The sequence below is a fragment of the Schistocerca nitens genome, chromosome 3 (genome assembly GCF_023898315.1).
Source record: "Schistocerca nitens isolate TAMUIC-IGC-003100 chromosome 3, iqSchNite1.1, whole genome shotgun sequence".
NCBI lineage: Eukaryota > Metazoa > Arthropoda > Insecta > Orthoptera > Acrididae > Schistocerca > Schistocerca nitens.
In genome coordinates, this window is record NC_064616.1 from 578,997,930 (window position 1) to 579,015,696 (window position 17,767).

Consider the following 17,767-nt stretch of genomic DNA (forward strand, 5'->3'; position numbering starts at 1 on the left):
CTCGTATTTATAACAGTCAACAAGTAAATCAAGAAACGCATAGAGTTTTACTGAAAATGTATGCCTGTCGTGATTTGGAAATCCCTTACACATGCAATCTGGTAAGGTACCCTGGCACTACTTTGCACCTCGACGCTTCGAGCTGCAGACACAGAGGCAGGCCTCATATAGCAGTTAACCTGCGTAGCGGTGAGACGTTGCTAATACAGCAAGAACGAATAGTGTAGGTGCAAATTTTTTGAGTATCAGAATTTACACTTGCACTACAAAAATGAGAGCTCGACAGGGAGTCGAACCGTCGCCTCATACACGTTCGTCTTACGCTAACCGCGTTTTTTTTATCATCCTCTCATTTTCTTCGTGATTGTTCATTCTATTTATTCAAGTTCATCGTCGTTCCATTAACTCAGGTTTTATTTTTTTTTTTTTTTTACATGAACTCCAACATGCGGAACCTACCCACAGATTACATCATTTACATAACAGACGCGTAAAACTTCTCTTGAGATTTTCTCGGAATTGTCAAAGTAGTGCACCTTACTAATAGCACATTCTGTTGTTTTACTGGCCTACTAAGGGTGTACAAAGTTTGAAGTTAATCCGTGATCCCAACGTCGTGATCTCCCCCTGTGAGTTATCCCACCTCGAAATCACATTTGGCAAAAATGGTTGTGATAAAAGACAGATCAGACACGCAATGTGCAATAGGCCAACTGTGAATCGTTTGAATGATGAAAGTAACAGGTGGCACCGAAATCTACGGTCTTTTAGCATTATGCAGGAGCATTTCCAACGAGATTAGTTGTATTCTTCGAAATCATGGTTTGAAGAGTGTTTTTCTCACCATCTAAAATTAGGGCATTTTTAGGGTCTGTAAAAGGTGATCTAGGTTTACGTAAGGCGGGTGCCTGCCACATGCCTTGCAGTTGTGGCGTGTCAAACATTGGTCAGACCACCAAGACCGTGGAGGACTCGTGTATAGAAGCGTAAGCGTCACATATGCTTGTAGCAGCCGAAAAAACCTGCTATTCCTGAACACTACCTTGGCGCAAGTCATCCTACGGAATAAAACAACACGGAGATTCTACCGAACACTTCCTGCTACCTGGATTGTGTTATTAACGAAGAAGCTGAGATTAAATCAGCAAATTACCTTATAAGTAGAGACGGCGGTTTTTGCTAAGTTATGCTTGGAGTCATCCTCTCTCCGTGATCTTAACAGGAGAGGGATAGAGGTAATGCTACTTGCTCTTCCACTGGTAATTAATATTCACTGTCGGTAATTCCTGACATTGATTATCTTCGCTTGTGTGGTGCCTTTAGCTATTTAGGATATATCTGTTACCTTCCTGCATATGACCCGCATACCGGAAGTTTTAAACCTCCCTGCACAGCGTGATCTTGCTGCACCTGTGTCTTGAAAATGTCGGGGTGCGCACATGTCGAAATATCGGAGGTGATCGAAGTTGTCACCGGGCTGGATTCTCGTAAGTTGTTTGAAAATGTAAGAGACTGGGAGGAATAAAGTTTTATAGATACTCGCTAATAATCATGTAATTATGTTCGGAAGCTCCTGTTGCTGCTGTTCCGTCTTTATGAATTAAATCTGTGTTTTTAAACTTGATCTTTGCAAAACAATGTTTTTATTTTTTTTGAAAATGGTGTTTTCGTTACACAACTGGATATCTAAAAAAAAAAAAAAAAAGCGCTCCTTCTTAAGGCCACGAGTGGCCTACCGGGACCATCCGACCGCCGTGTCATCCTCAGAGGAGGATACGGATAGGAGGGGCGTGGGGTCAGTACACCGCTCTCCCGGTCGTTATGATGGTATTCTTAACCGAAGCCGCTACTATTCGGTCGAGTAGCTCCTCAATTGGCATCACGAGGCTGAGTACACCTCGAAAAATGGCAACAGCGCATGGCGGCCTGGATGGTCACCCATCCAAGTGCCGACCACGCCCGACAGCGCTTAACTTCGGTGATATCACGGGAACCGGTGTATCCACTGCGGCAAGGCCGTTGCCAACTGAATACCTAGCAACCTGTTTTCTTTTTTTTTTTTTTTTTTTTTTTTGCATATAGAGAACAAATTTCTTGCTTTAACCAAGAAATTTCGAACTTTTTTTTCTGTACTTGTGCCACTGATAGTTTGCTGTTTACATTAACTTTAGCTCCTCTATGAATTATATTATTACTTAGACAGAATTTATAAAACCTAACGCTGCGGGTAGTTTTCAGACCTGCTCGTATACTGTAACGCGTTGTAAATAGCAGAACTCAGTATGTTGTCCTCGACGGCGAGAATCCATCAGAGACAAGGGTATCGTCAGGAGTGCCCCAGGGAAGAGTAATGGAGCAGCTGTTATTTTCTATATACATAAATGATCTGGTGGACAGGATAAGCAGCAGTCTGCAGGTGTTTGCTGATAATGCTGTGGTGTACGGCAAGGTGTCGTCGTTGAGTGATTGTAGGAGGACACAAGATGACTTAGGCAAAATTTCTGGTTGGTGTGATAAATGGTAGCTAGCTATAAATGTAGACATATAAGATAATGCAGATGGGTAGGAGAAACAAATCCATAATGTTCGAATACAGCATTAGTACTGTGATGCTTGATTCAGTCACGTCGATTAAATATCTAGGCGTAACGTTGCTAAGTGATATCAAATGGAATGAGCATATAAGCACTGTAATAGGGAAGGCGAATGGTCAACTTCGGTTTATTGGGAGAGTTTTAGAAAAGCGAAGTCCATCTGTAAAGGAGATCGACATAGGACATTAATGCGAGCCATTGTTTAGTACTGTTCTAGTGTTTTGGATCCGCTCCAGGTCGGATTAAAGGATGACTTTGAAACAATTCAGAGGCGGTCTGCTAGATTTGTTACCGTTATATTCGAACATAGAAGAAGGGTTCGGTTAGTAGGACACGTTCTGCTGCATCAAGGGATCACCAATTTAGTGATGGAGGGAAGCGTGGAGGGTAAAAATCGTAGAGGGGGACCAAGAGATGAATACATTAAGCAGATTCAGAAGGATGTAGGTTGCAGTAGTTACTAGGAGATGAAGGAGCTTGCACATAATAGAGTAGCATGGAGAGCTGCATCAAACCAGTCTCTGGACTGAAGACCACAACAACAACATGTTCGAACAACATGTAAGTATTACGGAGATGCTTCGGTAACTAAAATGGGAATCTCTGAAAGGAAGGCGACGTTCTTTTCGAAGAGCACTGTTGAGAACGTTTAGAGAACAGGCATTTGAGAAATACTGCACAACTATTCTACTGCCGACAACGTACATTTCGCGTAAGGACCACGAAGATAAGATTAGAGAGATTAAGACTCGTATAGAGGCATACAGACATTCGTTTTTCCCTCGCTGTTTTCAAGTGGAACAGGAAAGTAAATGACCAGTATTGGTGCAGCTTGTGGAGTATGTATGTAGATGTAGATGCAGGAAGGTGAGACAGCCTCGAGACGAATCTCCGCGGCGGATTAACGACCGTGGCTGGTGTACCTTTCAGCGTGAGTTTGGATTTTAAAACGTTTCCTACCCTCTTTTAAGAAAACTTTGAGCCGGTCCCCAATTTCCATCCCAGAAAACGCTCTATGCAGTGAGCTAAAATACGATAGCACGCAGAACGAAATTTACACAATTCACAGAAAGGTGGCGCACACGACTTCCCTTCCTGTGGTAACTGACCATTGCGGCGACAGGAAGAGAATCTGGCAACAAAGTTAAGTGATGTAAATTTATCAGAACTTGAGTACAGAGAACCCCATACTAGAACAAATTAACGAAAAGTAAAACGAAGAAAATATTGAGGTTAATTTTGTGCAATTGTAGTGCTGTATCTTTCAATCTATTGTAGAGCTCGAGGACAATAATTGCCATGGCGTTCAGATACTCATATTGCTGATGTTCGAAATTCCTAACTCTTCTTTTCCGTGTTTGCGAATTAAACTTAAGTTCTTAAGCTCGGCCTTCTGCAAAACAAACTGGTTTTCTTCGTTTTGGAGGATGCAGAGTCTCAAAACACATTCAATCATGCTGTTATTAACAGTCATTTTGACAACATTCAGAGCGTATAAGCTGCATTGATGCTCTAATATTTTGTTCAGTGAACTATCTAAAATTATGTCTGTTATCACTTAAAACTATTTATTTCAACCAAGCTACTGCTGTGTGAAGTTTCAATGTCAAATTCAACTTTCGTACCCGACTGCTGTTCCCTTTACCATATTCACTGGCAACTTTCCACGTAATCTGTAATACCTGCACTGATCGAAATTCGGCGTCCAGCGTTTAAATACGTTTCTTGTCAAATTCAACTTTCGTACCCGACTGCTATTCCCTTTACCATATTCACTGGCAAGTTTCCACGTCATCTATAATACCTACACTGATTGAAATTCGGCGTCCAGCGTTTAAATACGTTTCTTGTCCCATCTCCACTCTGAGACTCAGTACTATCAACACTTGATATTTCGTGGAGGACCTGAATCACGTATTTTATTAAAGCGAATATGATTGTAGGCTAAGATTACATAGAGGAATTGGTAATGTCAAATAGAGTTTGTGAAACATGTTCATATATCATCTAAATTCTTCTTAATTCGAACAGACGAACTGCGGAAAATAAATCGACTTGCCGATGCCAGCCCTCATGTAGAGTCTCGTTTGGCCTCCTGAGACCGAACTGACTCCGTTCCAGACCTCCCCGCCCCCCTTTCCTCCCCCCCTCCCCCCCCCCCCCACACACACACACAGAAAAATATCAGGTTACCTGGAATCGGACACGTACGTTCCCCAGGCAGCGAATCTAATCACTAGACCACTGTGAGGGACGGCGGGGTTTCAGTCTTCTAGGAACTAAAAATCTAAGTAATTTACTCTTGCTTACTCTTAAAGCTCAACGCTTTCCAGTCTGAGCCAAAAATATAAAATTTGTTTGGATGTACATGTGGTAAGGAATTAAATTTTCGCTTATGTGGTAGTAATACAAATGTTTATTTCTTACGGTATTTTGGTTGACAGTGTTTTAGCTAACACCGTCTTCGCTTGTCGTTTTCTGCCTGTAATAAGCGGATATATTTCTTTGTGTTATTAATTCTGGAGTCTTTCCAGACCAGATTGTGGTAAATCCGTGACAACAGAATTTAATGTGCTTTTACGAAATTACCTCGTTCTCGGAAGAATCAGCTGCTAAATCGCGCAGCTGTTGATACCGTATTATACTCGGGGCTAGTTCCGTCTGTCAGGTGACAGAATCGACTGCAATTAGGCCAACGGAAAGTGCCTGCAGTCGGCTTGCTGCTGCTGTGTCTGCATTACTATACGCGCCGAGCTACGGTGTCGGAATTGTTTGCGAATACACCTCAGCACAAACGGCTGCAGTATATCAATATGGGAAGCAATGCAGTGCCATGTTGAATTATCCTTACACAGGAATTGTACCCGCAATGTTTTTGAGAGTACATCAGCAGCTGCTTAAGCATACAGTCACATCGGCATACATCCTTAACAGGTGCCCATCACTGCGCGTGACACCTCTGAACAAACCACGCAGGACGAATTTACACAAGGAATAACACAAATAAATTCCACTCAGGACTGTAGAGAGATGATGGCCCCGAGTCTTTTTACTTTTGGATGGAAAACTGCTCAATACGCACTCTTAGCTGGGCTAGGGGCATTGTTTTCAATGTAAAAATTAAACAAACAACTTCCAATACATAATTTCACAAATATCTTTTCCATCTCCAATATCATAATTGGCAATACAACCACAGCTGTTCACTGCAGTATAATAGTTAACTCACTACTTCAACAACGTGCAAAAATTTCATTATATACTGTTAAATAAAAGCGTTATTTACACGTTACGATCGTTATTCTGCACGGACAAGAAATATTATGAAGAGTTGTATATTAGTTAGTCCTATTGTCAAACAATAAAAATACTATTCTAGACCTACTAAGATTTCGCTGTGAAAACAGATTCACGACCACAAACATCCTAGTTTACTAGCAAGGTCATCCATAATATCTCAAGCAGCCATTTTTGTTGGTTTACATAAAGTAACACTGGACTGAGAACATTCGTAGTAAAATATTGTGAAAATGGTATCTTTGAAATCAACACACAAACACGGAGTGTTGGAGTTGAAGTATTGGTCATGTTCTGTGTTAGCTTGGAACCGTGCTAGTGGTAGCTTCTACATTATTACGTGTCTCAGAATGGGACCACACTGTAATCGAATTTTTTAATTTTTTTTATTTTTATGGTACATGAAGTTTAAAACTCAAATATTAATACCCCCAAAATAATTAGAAGCAACTCTCAAAATTTCTCGAGAAAATCGACTCTGAAGTTTTCCGATCGTCTGTAATATGCTAAAGGAAGATTACTTCTCGACAGGTCGTGTGGCAGGTTCGATGACTAGCCTAGGCAAAATTTTAAACAAAGTTGTGTCTTCCGTGAAACTTAAAATACATAAGGATGAAAAAAGATTTCATCTGTAATCTTTTTAATTTAAACAATCTATTAAAAAAGATCAGCAATGAATAATTTATATTTGCAATGAAAATTGGATTTTTGTGTGTAATGTGTAATTAGAAATAAGAAGACAGGCATTTTTCATAAAAATAGCAATTAGATGTATGTTACTTAGCATATATGTGATGAATTTTATATTTAAATGACGTGGGTATGCGAACTGAACGGAAAAAAATGAATAAAATAGTGATCGAAAAGGGAATCGAACCAGCGATTATCAGTCTCGAGCGCCACTGACTTTATTCCATCTTTATTTATTTTAAGCTTCACGGAATTGCTAACAGAACATGCACCTCTATTTAAAAATTTGCACGAACTGGGAATCGAACCTAAAACCCATACGGGCAGGCGAGCGTTCTACCACGCAGTCACACTACCTGTTAGGAGAAACTTCCCTTAGCATATTAATGACGTTCGGAAAACTTCAAAATAGACTTTCTCGAGAATTTTTGAGAGCTGCATTGAACCATGTTTGAGGTTTCATATTTGAGTTCTGAACTTCACTTACCATAAACATAAAAAATCCAAAAAATCGGATTTGCCGTGTGGTTCCCTTGTCAGTACTGAATACCACTCTCTGTGCGTTAAGGATTAAGACAGAGCACACGTCAGCAGTTGTAATACTGGAAGTGTTCCTTTTCAGCCTTGCGACGCGAGTACTAATCAGAAAGATTAATTTGTATAACTGACTAATTTAGTAACTTAAATTTTTTTGTGCAAGATTTGTTCATATTCTGCTGTAGTTAAATAGAGAACATGTGAGGAACGACCTATACTTATTATTTCGACACCAAACGTTGTACTCCGGATTCAGGGGTGATCGTAATTTTTCGACGAACTGTACTATCGACGTTCTACCATCATCATGCGTACCGCTGTTTAAGACAGTCCTCAGATCTAAAACTCGTTACAGTATTTACGATGTAAATATTTCAGAAAATCTGATCGTCTGGAATGGTATGATGCACATTATCGGTGTGGAGTACAGGGACTTTGTTGCTTTTTAATCATGTATGCTAACTTAATAAACGGATAGACAATATTATTGAGAGGCCAAGTCAAAATACAAAATAGCTGTTTAAGTGAGAACCTCGGAAGCAAACTACTCAAGACAGCTGCAATCACAGAAGGGACTGAGAATAAAGCAGAAGCTGAAAAACCCAAATTGCTGTAAACCAGAAGTAAGTAACCGATATTGCGCATCGCAGTGAATTACAAAAGGAAGTAACAGATGCTAAATGAAACTGATATTAAGCCATTAAATGTGCCTTTAGGATTAGATACCTTACAAATATAAATGTTACTCTCAGCATCTGTAGCAAAATTTTCAACACTTGTAAAATGATAGTTCATAAAATCGGATGATTCACTTTGGGGTAGCATTAGCGTCAATATTTTGTAAACCTAGGTTTTGACGATCTGTGTCATGGTCGGCACCGATTATGTTGTTCTTTCTTTCATTCTTGGCGCGCACGCTTGGAGAAAATGCTATTGCAACGTGCGTCGGAAATGCGTGATGGCATTCGACAGGAGAAAGCATCGCGTCCCCTTGACTCCTAATGTCGTGCATTGTACACGGCCGCCGAAGATCTGCAAGCCAGCATTAAGAATTCGTGCCACGAATGCTGTAAGAAACCCTTTTAGAAACCCTCGGCTAAATCAGGAAATCTAAAAATAAAGAAGCAATTAAGTATGAAGTGATGAAATATCGTCCATTTCCTTGAATATAACAAACAATTAACTCCGGTAGGAATATTCGTAAATCTGACGGTTCAGTTATATGGCAATAATAAGGCGAAGTGATGCGAAGAAAGATGGTTATAGTAGTTTTAAAACATAACATGCGAGAGCTGGACAAAATGTATACAACTGCTCATGAAACACAAACACGACCTTGATTATATACCATACGTTATGAAATGACGTAACTGTAGTGGGCTTCATCTGTCCACAAAATCTTCCACACCAGAAGTAGACAGGGTGATTATAACTAAACTTCCAAACCGCTGTAGAAATAATACCACTTGCAATAGATTGCGCTGTAAGCATCATAATTTAATACTGGTAGACTACAAATGACAAATGAATCATACAACAAGGACTAAGCTGTACGTTTGACGTTAAACAAACTGTACTACTCAGTGTGCGTGGGTGTGCATTATGTAAGCCCGTCCACCACGGCAAGGTCATATCACATCGGATGGGAAAATCGGTTTTTAATTGTCCAGAGGCCAAAAACCGCATAAAAAGGACCAATCCAAATCAAATCGGATTATTAATTTCCGTGTGACTGGCGCAAAACGTGTTTAATATGCTGTCCACCGTTTTCTGCAACAAGTTGAAATCGAGAAACAGCATCTTCCACAACTGATCGAAGTGTTTCCGGGCTCACGTTCAGAATGTGTTGCGCAATGCGTGCCTTCAGTGCAGCTAAGTTTGCAACACTGAACACAACACCTTTCAGATAGCCCCACAGCCACGGATTAAGATCAAGTGATCAGGCCGGCCAGGCTGTAGGAAAATGGCAGCTGACAATTCTAGCGTTTCCGAAATGGCGCTTCAGCAGCTGCTTAAGTGGATTTGCAACGTGCGGAGGTCCGCCATCTTGCATAAAAATGATCCCATCCACACATCCACGCTGTTGGAGAGCTGGAATGATGTGGTTGCGGAAAATACACTCATAGCGCTTACCAGTGACGGTAGAGGCAAAGGTGGAAAAATGGGCCCCTGCTGGTATTATGGGCCCCCTACATATTTGGAAGTACAGCCCACGAATTCTAGCGGAGAGCACATGAACTACTAAAACTAGTTGCCAAACTTCACTGTACAGTGCGCAGACGTAGTAGCTGTCATGGTTTGTGAGTAGTTGTGCTGTGAATTTTTTCGCTGTCATCAAAAGTTTGAAAGGTTAGTGTTTACTTGAATAAAACTCAAATTTCTAACATGTTATTAGCAGAACTAAGGTAAGGTACGTATTTGGCTTGCCGTTGGGATACCGTTTTACGTTAATTAACGTCGGTTGCGAACCAAACTAACCGTAGGCAAGATCGTTTTTCCCAAGATGGCGAGGGTGGATATATGGGCCCCTTTTGCTGCTGGTATTATGGGCCCCGTAAAATCAATCAGATATTGCTACTCTTTATGTTCCAGATGCCTTGAACACATCTTGTACCCCCAAAAAAATCGAAACGGCAATCGTGGGACAAAGCAAATATGGCAAATGCTATTGTAGCTATTAAAGAGAAAAAATGGGGGTTGAAAAAAGCGGTTAAAGTGTACTCTGTCCCTCGTTCTACGCTCCAAAGGCTTTCCACCGGTTTTACCACAGGGACTTGAGGACGAACTGTTTAATATCTTCTCATTATGGAATCCAAATTCTACGGCCTTACCAGAAATGACGTCAGGTGCATGGGCTACCAGCTTTGCACAAGAAATAAAAAGTTGGTGTTTCTGTCCCTGATGTTGATGACGCTGTATGTCTATTTTGTGAAGGGATTTTTTTCAAAGGACACAAAAGGTGAACTTTGGGTCCAGTGTATAGCCTGTGAGATGTGGGCTCAAAACGAATGCGCTGGATGCGAAAAAGATGCTTACGTGTGTGACTATTGTAAATAGGCTAGGCGTAGGCTGTGAAAATCATCCCAACAGTAGACTAAATAACAATGTTCAGAGTGAATCTTTCTTTCATTATACAGAAAAATTAAATAAAATTATATTTTTCAAATTTTTGTTTCTTTTGATTTCAAACTACCTTGGGGCCCATATTACCAGCACAAATTCTTGACGCAACAAAATGCAGAGTATCAGGAAAAAAATAAAATTTTGTTTTAAATATTAAAAAGTCGGAACAAAACATGTCGTAACTATTGCAGGACATACTAGAGAAATGTTTTATGTTAATTTTAGGTGATTATACTAAAAATAAAAGGTGTTATATAAAAAAAACAGAGTAGGGGCCCATTTATCCACCTTTACCTCTACAGGTAACAGGACCGAAAGCACCTGTCTCTTCGAAAAAATATGGCCCTATGATAAATGATACCGTAAACCCGTGCCACGCAGTGACCTTTTCAGGATGAAGTGGTACTGGTTGATTTGCCTGTGGATTTTCCGTTGCCCATATTCGGTAATTCTGTGTATTGACGTAACCTGTCAGATGGAAGTGGGCTTAATCTGTCCACAAAATCTTTCACGGCCAATCATTGTCCACTTCCATGCAAGCAAGAAATTCTAAAGCAAAGGTCTCTTGCTGGCAGGTCGAGGGGAAGCCACTCGTGCACATGGGCAATTTTGAGCGGATAGCAAAGACGGATGTTTCGTAGGATTTTACGCACCGTGCTCACGGGTATGTCCAATGTTCAGACAATTCTCCGTGCACTACACGTTTGCACACCACCACTCGTCTCCTCCTGCATTGGTATGGCCACTGCTTCCACTGATGTCGAATCAATTCGTTTCCTCCCCCTACCAGGTTGCACACCAAAAGAAACTGTGTTTTCGAATTTCAGAGTCATTTTCTCCAGACCCACAGCAGTCATCGGACCAACACCTTTTTTCAAACCCTTCAGGGTTCGGAACGTCTGCAGAGCGACGTGTGCACAGTCATCATTCTTGCAATGCAGCTTTACAAGCAAAGCGCGACCCTGCGTTGAGACAGTCATGGCGAACGTCGCGGACGTGAAAAAGAGGAAAAGCCTTGTAACGGGCGTGTTTATACCAACTTCAATGGGTCGTGCGCATGACAGGAGTTTTCATTTACGTATTGTGACACACACAGCGCCATCTATTGATCAATTTTCACACTATTTTTTTCTTCTGACGTAAGTTTTCCCCCGTCTCCGATAATATTCCGTTGCAATTTGACGTCATTCTGACCAGTGGTGTTATTTCTACAGCGTTTTGAAAGTTTAACTTTAATTATAATCACGCTGTACTTAAAAATTGCTTTAGTGACAATTTGTGGCATTTTACAACGTTCTTAATGTGTTCAGGACCTTCTGGATCAATCTGAAGCGGATCTTTGTTTATTTATGTATCTTTTCTTGATCTTAGGCCAATCGTGATTGCAATATTATGTAAAATCGTTAATTGATCATTTAAGAGAATGTTAAAGTAACTTACCATAACCACGCTCAGGTGGAACACAAGACAGGTATCAAGTTTTACATTTTGTACGTCCCTAAAAAATCGTTAATAACGACTATTGGTAGAGCTATATAGAATATCACCCAGAATTACGTGACTCGTAACATAAAGTTACAACAAAAGCACAGTTCAGTGCTAGTATTTGCGAATAATAATTTCACTGGATTATAGTACGCAACTGTTTTGTCATTCCAGTCATTTCATAAGCAATGGATGTGCACTATTTGATCAAAAGTATACGGACACACATTAGTGAACGTAAATACCGGGTGTGTCCATGCCTTGCCAATAAGACGGCTTGAACAGTCCCAGGGACCGTCTCAGTGAGGCATCTAAATGTCTGTGGAGGAATGGCAGCCCATTCTTCGTCGAGAACCGACACCAGAGAAATGACTGATGTTGTATGCTGGTGTCTGGATTGAATTCAACGTTGTAACTCATCCTAAAGGTATTCCGTTCAGGTCGGAACTCTTGGAACGCCCGTCCATTTCAGGAATGTTACTGTTCACAAACCATTGCCTCATGAATAATGCTTAATGACAGGTTTCGCTGTCATGCTGATACAACATATCATCGCCTCCGAACTGTTCCTCTTTTTATGCAGCACACAGTGTTGTAAAATATGTTCATATTGTTCGTCATTTAAGCACACATCCTAACCACGAAATGCAACTCCTCCCCCTCTATCTTAACACCACCTCGTTCGCGCTTCACTGTTGGTACTATACATGACGGTAAGTAACGTTCTCCAGGCATTCGCCAAACCCAAACACTTCCATCGGATTGTCACAGGGTATAGCGTGATTCACCACTGCAAGTCGCTCGTTTCCAGTCATCCATTTTTCAGCGGTGTCGCCGGCCGCCGTGACCGAGCGGGTCTAGGCGCTTCAGTCCGGAACCACGCTGCTACTACGGTCGCAGTTTCGAATCCTGCCTCGGGCATGGATATGTGTGATGTCCTTAGGTTAGTTAGGTTTAAGTAATTCTAAGTCTAGGGGACTGATGACCTCAGATGTTAAGTCCCATAGTGCTCAGAGCCATTTGAATTTTTTCAACGGTGTCGCTCTTTACATCACCCCAAACGTCGCTTTGCGTTTACTACAGAAATGTGTGGTTTATGAGGGGATGCACGACACATTTTTTTAACTTCCAATGCACAGTCATTGAGATAGGTGGATTATCAGTGGCATTACGGAACTCACGACTGATTGAATCCGCAGTTTGCCTGCAATATTTTAAAACCACAATTCGCAATGCTCGACAGACCCTTTCCATCAGAACAGAAGGTCTAGCTGGTCTGGGTTTGTCTGTGGTTGTTCCTTCGCGTTTCCACTTTACAGTCACATTACCAACAGTTTACTTAGACAACTTTAGAAAGATTTAAATCTCCGTGACATATTTGTTACTCCTGTGATATCCAACGATTAGTCCACTTCGAAGTTGTTGAGTTCCCTGACAGACCCATTCTGCTGCTATTGCTTCTGTGCTGAGAACGCAACTATCCAGGCCTCATTTTATACTGGCGGGCCCGCCTCTCATGAGATCTTGGGGTTAGATCCGCATTATGTATGGGTGTCCGGATGCTTTTGATTAGTGTACTTGGCCTTGTCATTATCCGTTGTATGTGTAATATTTGGAATTGCTGAAAACAACGCATGGTAATATGGGTATACAAATAATGTGTGTCGTGACTAGCAGGGGAAGCGTATCTATTTTTCGTTGGCTAATACCAGCAACATCCTCACATGCCACTGACATAATAGTTCAAATACTCCCCTCACGAATTACCTGTCATACACACCGTTTTTGCGAATCCGTGGACTGTTTTTCGAAAGACGAAGTGCATAAACAACATTCGTTTTGATTGCAGAAGTCACTAACATGCGTTAACTGGCCAGCTGATTGGGATACTAGAAGATATATTAATCGCCGTAATTTGTCCGCGGAGGAGAAGCGAGGTGGCAACGTACGATTTCCGATTACCAACGAAGGCACAACACTTTTACTGGAGTACCGCAAGTCCTGAAACAAAGTTGAAACAAAAAACACAGCAGGGAGACCAGATATGGTAGTCACATTTTTTATTTCAGTTTTTTACGCGGTCACCAACAAAAATATTTCCACTTTTATATAACTAACATGTAGTCTATATTTTTAAGAATGTTTATAAAAATAATTTATGGCTTCATAACTATTGTGATAAAATCAGCATTGTTCTATTATGCGGTGATCGTGACTACCATCCCCGGAACTGGGATGGTTGTCACAGGGATCGGGGTTGCTAATCACGTGTTAATATTACGTGAGTGAAAAATCGTTCCTGTATTCATATAAATTAATTCAAGCCACAGTAACATTCACGATTAAAATATAACTATCCTATTTAACACTAATAACATAAAGACAAACAAAATAATTCTGATGATTGTAGAAAAACTGTTCAGCAATTCAACAGACACAAGGAAGAAATGACTTAAGAGCTGATATCATAGGCCTATAACAGTAGCCTACAGTGAAAACTGTCCATTGATAACAGCCCTAAAATAAAAATTGTTAGACCTGTACAAAATTAATCCGAAATATCAGTCTGGCAAAACTGACAAACAAAATGGGCACCTCCTGACGTACATTTCTCATGTCCCCATTTCTCGCGTCTGTACGTTGTACTCACATTTTCTTTGATGTGCTACTGACAAATGAATCAAGACATAGAATACAAAAACACTCATCATCTTCGTTATTACTGCTTTGAGCTTTCTTTTGTTGTTCCTACTTTTTAGTTTTATTTATTTATTTATGTAATCTGGGAAAAGGTACTTCTTGACATCTGTGGCACTTTGATTTTTTTTTTCCTTTCGAGTTCCTCTTTCACAGCAGCATCTCGTTTGGTTGTTGTTGTTCCTTTGTTGTTTTCTTTCTGCAGCTTTATCGTTCGGAGAAGCAGTAGTAGGGCTAGACTGAACGTTCTCCAAGCCACTGCAAGAAGGCTAGTACTCAAACAGTTCTCCTGTGTCATGAATTTAGTTCTTGGAGTTCTCCAATGTTTGAATTTGATTGTCTCCTTCTCCTATCGTGTCAGCACTTAGAGAAGTGGGCCTGTCAAGATGTGGTCGATCTGTTACGAAACCAGGAGCAAATTCATGGTTTCCAAAAACGTCTCTATTGAATAGACAAATTCCACAAGTCTTGAATCCTACTTGGATATCTGATGGCGTAAACGTAAGAGGATATGCGGGAGTCACTATTCCTGGAATGTCATACATTGTCATCGTGGAACTTGGGTGATTTAGTATCCACGAATCAGTTGTAGTATTCACGTACTTCTTCAATGGTCCGTATACTGTCCAATCTAATGGTTGCAATCGATGGGAACAGTGAGGAGTAAATTACAATAAAACAATTCCGTTATCTTTCGAGTAGTTTAGGACATTAATCGACATATGAGATCAATGACTATCGAGGAGAAAAAGACACGGAGTAAGTCTAGAGCACATTACGTTAGCAACAAAGTGTTTCAAAAATTCGCAGAAATGTTCTTCCATCATTCATTCAGAATTGTTACACGCTCCAGGACAGCCCACTGGCCCATCACAAATAAAATGTTCTTTGAAGTGCACCCTGGAAAAAATGAAGAACGGTGTAATACCAATCTCGTCCATGTCCAAAATGTCTTTTGGTTCAAAGCTATATCGTTTCATTAGAGTAGCCAGTTATCAAAAAGGTGCCAACGTTCGTTTTATTGCAGCTAGAAGTTCGAGCTAAGCTGGTAGCTTTGTGTCTCTTCATGAACCCAGAAAACCAATCCGCCCCAGCTTGTCGAGTTTCAGTCCATTTTATAGGTACCTCTAGGCCATTAAAAAAACTTAATACATAACAAAACTTTCGCACTTCTTTTAGCCTGAGACCGAAGTATATATCAGACGCAGCTTTGATGTATTCTGCCAATTCAGTTTCAAAAGCAACTGTTAGAATAAGTCTATTAGGATAGTAGCCTACATGTAGTGAAGGGCAAGTCACATCACCTCTTATAACCTCATTAGAAAACATTTTAAAGTAACGAGCCAATGTCCGGCAATTTATATTGTAATCCTTGGCAACAGTGCGTATGGATTTATTTTCCAATTTCACCATTCGAGCCACTTTCAGCATAGTATCTGCGGGGACCTTTATCCGTTTTCCTTTCGAAATTTCTAGACATCGTGATACTGAAAGATACAGGATGGTATAAGAAATTGAAACGTAAATTCTTTCGCGGAGATGGTTGCCCCACGCGACAGCCATCTCCGTTGGCTGTGTGACAAGCAACACCGGAATGCCAGTTTGAAAACTTTAGTCAGAATCCAGCATTGTGTGTTTCATAAAGATTTAAAAAGACTGCACATATATTGAATTATACCCTACATGACTGTGGAATCCGATCATCAGTACAGCAAAAGTGCTGTAGTTTAATCGAACGACAATAATGCTTTAAATTTGCTCATCAGCGCTAGTAACAGAAGAATATGGACAACTCCTCACTCACTCGACAGAAGCAAATGAAACAGATGCAGATAGTGCTGTCACTCTTAAAGTCATTCCAGTTCAGCGTGACATCTGGCGACCAAAGTTATTAACTATGGGACAACCAGCCCGTGTGACTACCATACCCGGCCTCTCCAATCCGTTTACGTGGTGTTCTAATGTTAAAATGTCAATTCGTGTACTGCTAGATGTGTTTGAAATCTTCTTCAGTTTGCGGTTGTTCAAGCCTCGTGTTGTACATGCTTACCAACTGAAAGAGTTAATCATAAAATGCATTTAGCGTCTTGACAACTGGCATCCATTTCGTGAGCTTTCCAAGAGTGGATAGAGTTCATATATTGGTACTCTCGGGTGTATTTCCAAGAGAAGTTTCTGCACATACATTTCATAGGGCCACGTTTAATAAAATCGCATCGAACGATGTGCCACAGTGCTTGGCACCGGACACGTACTCAGAAAGAGCAAAGCTCAGATTCTCATTTAGGTTTCCCGTGGTTTCCCCAGAACATGTCAGCAAATGATATTATGGTTTGCTGCCAAAGAGCACAACAGATTTCTCTCTCCCATTCTTAGGCAGTCGGAATTTGTTCAGTCTCTTATGACTTCAGTGTCTACGGAAAGTTAAATTCTAACCGTTCTGCCTTTTGTGGTCCTGCCTTTTAACTGGAGCACTCCTCCTGACATTTTGCCTGCGAGATCGCGGGTTTTATGAGTCGTAAAGCACAGGCAGTTTTGTGGGAGGAAGTTTCAATAAATTCCTTACAATATGGAGAATAAGGGGGAAAGCTGTTACCGGTGAGAACTAACTGTGAATATTTTGAGGTAAGTCTATGGCTTTCATACAGTTTATCCCGTCGTACAGGTTCCCTATTTTTTGTAATTTGTCAAGTTCATTTTATTTTAATTTTGTGACCGGATGCCCTTCTAGTCGTCAGTTACCCTAAGAGAGGGAAGTCGTGTGTGCCATCTCTCTGTGAATCACGTAAATTTTCTAAAGTGTGTTGTCGTGTTTTAAATGCTTATGTGTCGTATTTTCTGTGGCAGATATTGGGGACTAGCCCAGCAGTTGCCCAAACGATCGTGAGAAACCGCCTAAAAACGACACTCAGACCCATACCAACGGTCTATAACCCGGCGAGCTGAGTGAGTCCGGATCTGGCTCACCTCATTGTTCAAATGGTTCAAATGGCTCTGAGCACTATGGAACTTAACTTCTGAGGTCATCAGTCCCCTAGAACTTAGAACTACTTAAACCTAACTAACCTAAGGACATCCGCCCGAGGCAGGATTCGAACTTGCGACCGTAGCGGTAGCGCGGCTTAAGACTGTAGCGCCTAGAATCGCTCGGCCACTCCGGCCGGCTCACCTCATTGTCTCCCAAGCTATCGCACTCCGCGTTAAGCTGTACAAGCAGGTCGAAGGTATTGTAAGGAATTAATTAGTAGCAGCAAATACCGGTCAAGGATTGACTACCGTGCCAACGCTTCTGTTGTGGCTGTTACGATGTCTTTTTGCAGTCTTCGGTATTTTTAACCAGCCGC

At 41.0% G+C, this 17,767-nt stretch overlaps 1 protein-coding gene and 1 pseudogene across 2 annotated transcripts in view; one reads left to right on the top strand and one right to left on the bottom strand.

Annotated features, from left to right (window-relative positions):
* Positions 1-17,767, top strand: part of LOC126248489 (elongation of very long chain fatty acids protein AAEL008004-like) — a 666,835-nt gene that overhangs the window by 135,221 nt on the left and 513,847 nt on the right. The gene's annotated exons all lie outside the window — the stretch shown is intronic.
* On the bottom strand, positions 1,907-2,024 carry LOC126249960 (5S ribosomal RNA; annotated as a pseudogene).